Source organism: Trichosurus vulpecula, chromosome 3 (assembly GCF_011100635.1).
Source record: "Trichosurus vulpecula isolate mTriVul1 chromosome 3, mTriVul1.pri, whole genome shotgun sequence".
NCBI lineage: Eukaryota > Metazoa > Chordata > Mammalia > Diprotodontia > Phalangeridae > Trichosurus > Trichosurus vulpecula.
The window spans coordinates 265407572-265411241 of record NC_050575.1 but is presented as its reverse complement, the minus strand read 5'-3'; the positions used below and the strand labels follow the sequence as shown (position 1 = coordinate 265411241).

Here is a 3670-nt window from a genome sequence, read left to right as displayed (position 1 = left end):
TGCCTGATGGGCAGCAGAAGTGATGAAGTTCAGGGACACCCGAAATGTTGGGTTGCAAAGTAGCATCTAAAGAATTTGCTCAGACTGTCCCCAAGTCAAGGAAAGGCACTGATTTCGGGTAACACGATGCACCAAGCAGGCTCTTCCATCCTTTGAGGGAGATGCAGAGTCAGGGTGAACACCCCAGCTTAAAGGGGTGGTGTGGCAGCCCCAAGCGGGAGAACTCTCCCCCACCAAGGGAGATGGCCCCTTAAGAGAGCCCCCTCCCAGATGAAGGGAGAAGGCAGTTTAAGGGGGACGCCCACTACCAGGACAGGCTGGGATTCTCAGAGTAAAACCTGCAGGGGGTGGGGAGATGAGGTGACCAGGGACAGCAGGGCCGAGCTCCTCCCATTGTCACTGCCCACAGCTCAGCCCATTGACCTGGCATCAGGGTCTCCCTCCCCCACCATAGTTTGTTCCATCATGGGCCGGCCTCCCGGGATCTCCTTGGCTCCTAAACTGGCTTCTCCTGGCCTCCTCTCGCTCAGTTTCCCCGTCTATCCCCCCTACCCCGCCCCCACCCCCCGAAGGAAGCAGGCACCGGGACTCAGGGAAGAAGAAGGCCCAGAGCCACGCATTGCTCGGCAGCCAGATTCCCACCCCGGGTGTTCGGCAGCACCTTTCAGTCATGGGGCTCCCAAAGGAGAACAAAGGCTCTGCAAGCCCGCTTTAATAGGCTCTCTACCTGGAGTGTGGCTGCCCTCCTCTCAAGACGAAGAGAAGCCGCAAAGAAAATGGCGGCCGTGGCTGAGGAAGCAGCAGCGACGGCAGCGTCCCGGTGGGGGAGGGGTGCGGCGAGGCCCAGCCAGAGATGGCGCCCATCCCGGGCAGCGAGGGTGGCCCCGAGCCCGGCACCGATCCCCCCGCCTGTGGCCTGAAGCCACCGAAGCCCTGCTGCTTGACGCCACGGTCGGCAAGGCCGCCCCTCAGGCCGTTGAACCGCCCCGCCGCCCTGAGTCCCGGACAGCGGTCTGAGGCTCGAGCCGGAGGAGAAACCGCCCTCCCGGAGGAAAGAGAACCGAAGGAGGAGGGGGAGGCAACGACAGCCCCGCGAGGACTCGAGCCCCTGACGCGGCTGCCGGCGGAGGGGAACGAAACGGCCACCGAAGAGCCGCCGCAGTCACCTCAGCTCCAGCGTCAGCCCGCGGGCCCGCCTCTGGTCACGGTGGTGGACTGTGGCTCAGCCCATCCCGGGCTCGGAGGCGCGGGTGCCCTTGGACCACTCCATGGATCGCGCGCTCCTCCTGCCCTTCCGCCTCGGGGAGAAGCTTTTGTCGGGGGTCCTCGGGGACCTGTCCAAAAGAGCGTGTGGTCTCCTGGCCATCCTTTGGTGGGAACGCTCTGCAGGCTGGAGAAGCAGGCTGGGCCCCATGCAGTCCCTGGAACGTTTCCCAAAGAGAACACGCAGAGAAACCGGAGGCCCTGCTGCTCCCCAGTAGATGGGTCCAAAAAGGAACAGAAATCAAGTGGGCCTTGGATGGTGCTGCTCCTGATGACCGTCCTCCCATTTAGCCACCGGACCTAGCCTTGCTAAAAGCCTGGGGACTGGTAAAGCACCACCTCTCTTTCACCAAGGAGCACCTTATCCTCCCCCTTTGTTGAACAGGGAGACAGAGAGCCAGTCCATACCTCAGCCTCCTCCTGGGAAAAGTAAAGGACCCAAAAGAAAAATGGACAGGGAGGAGCCCAGAGATTCAATCAAGAAGCCCAAAAAGTGGCAATGCCAGGGAGTGTTCTAAATAGGATGATAACCAAAACCAGAGGACTGAAAGTGTTAAATACTGTGATTATAAACCTTAAACTGACTGTAAATTGGATGGGAAAAACCAAGGTGACAGCCAGAAAAGAAATGCTGTGGTCAAAGTTTCAAATATTGCTCACAGCAGAGGCACATTAGTTAAAGTGTCTGCTCAGGCAAATACTTCAAACACCCAGTTAAAAAAAAAAGGTCCTCCTGAGCAAGAACATGGACCAAGCAAAAGTCCAGCAAGTGTGAAAATGGCCAAGGAAGAGGCACCAAAGAAACAGTGAAACTTCCACTTCCAAAAAAAGAGGTTCTAAGGTTCACTTCAACCATTGGTTTCAGAACACCACCTTAGGTTCCCTTCCACCCCAGTTGCATTCCAAGCCACAAAGATATAAGAGTGAAGAAAACTGACTCTTCCCTGAAGGCTGGACTTGAGAAAATGTGGAGTGGCAAGATGGCACCTAAACCCCAGTCTCACTGCACTTCTACCTGCTCAGCAGGTGAGGTCCCTGCAGAAAAGCAGAATCCCTCCAGAGGTCTCGAAGAGGCCAACAGTGAGGTTCAGGACACAAGGTAAAGACATGTTCCTGATGAACAGGATGAACACCAGACATTGGGCCAAAAGGGCAGCAAAAGCAATATCGCTGTTTATAGGACCATAAGTCCAAAGAAATCTGCCTCTTCAGTGCAGCAGTGTGTAGCGTTGATAGGGCAGAAGATTTCAAATCTTCCAATTCACAGTGCAGTTCTGCTCAAAGCTTTGATTTTCCTCCAGGCTTATGCATGCACTTTCCTCCTCTTCCACTTCATCCTCTTCAAGGGAAGAGAAAAAGCTCAGTAATACCTTAAAAATGAAGGTCTTTTTCAAAAATGTCTCTAAATGCATCACATCAGATGGCATGACCATATAGGTAGGGGACATTGTTGGGGCCAAGATTTATGGCTTCCCATGGTGGCCAGCCTCCATTCTTACTATAACAGTAAGCCAGAAAGATAACTGCCTGATACATCAACAGGAGGCCTGTATTTCATGGTTTCAGTTTCCAACATCTTTCCTTGCACTACTGCAACTGTCTTCCTTTTCAGAAAACTTCCAGTCACGCTTTAGTAAGAAGAGAAAGGGCTTGTATAGCAAGGCTATCACAGAGGCAGCTAAGGCTGCAAAGTAGCTGACTCTTAAAGTGGGACCACTTTAAAGTAAGATTGTTAACCCCTTAAAGTTGTTTTCCTTAGAAAAGTAGATCAAGGAACCTTTTTTAGCTGCCCTCCTGTGTGCTGGTGTTATTGGTCCCAATAACAATCTTACTTTAATTAAACAGACATATATCATTCACTAAGTTCAGGGGTGAAGCCCAACACCCTGAACATCAGAGCAAATATGAACAGAAATTACAAGCATATATTGTAAACAGTTCAACAGATAGATTTCTGTCTGACAAAATCACAATGGTTGCCAGAGAAGCACCATCATCTTGGTTTTTCGAAGCCAGGGGGGCTGTTTGAACAGCTTTCCCAGAGTCTTGTCACCATTACTTTTTCAATGAATGTGCCTCCCGAAGTGGAATGCTAGCCATCCAGTACATATACACTGACAGCTGGTCTCACCATGGAGAGTGGGAAAGTTCATCAATCACTAGCACCACATTCTATACGAATCAATGACTCTTGATTGCCTTAGTGCTGAGAAACACTTCAAAACAAAAGTGGTCCAGTTTCCCTGCCCCATTCAAAAAAAGGTGAGACTCATTAAAGTCACTTGATAGCCTTAGCACTCAAAAAGAGGAAATAGTAAAAAAAAAAAAATCCTGCCCTGATCACCATTACAACTGGTTGTAAAAATTCTTTTCCAATTTTCTGCTTCCCTCCTAGTATTTATTGCAT

At 51.6% G+C, this 3670-nt stretch overlaps 1 pseudogene; it reads left to right on the top strand.

Annotated features, from left to right (window-relative positions):
• The first annotated feature begins 776 nt into the window (after positions 1-776).
• LOC118842474 lies at positions 777-2985 on the top strand (annotated as a pseudogene).
• The last annotated feature ends 685 nt before the right edge of the window (positions 2986-3670 follow it).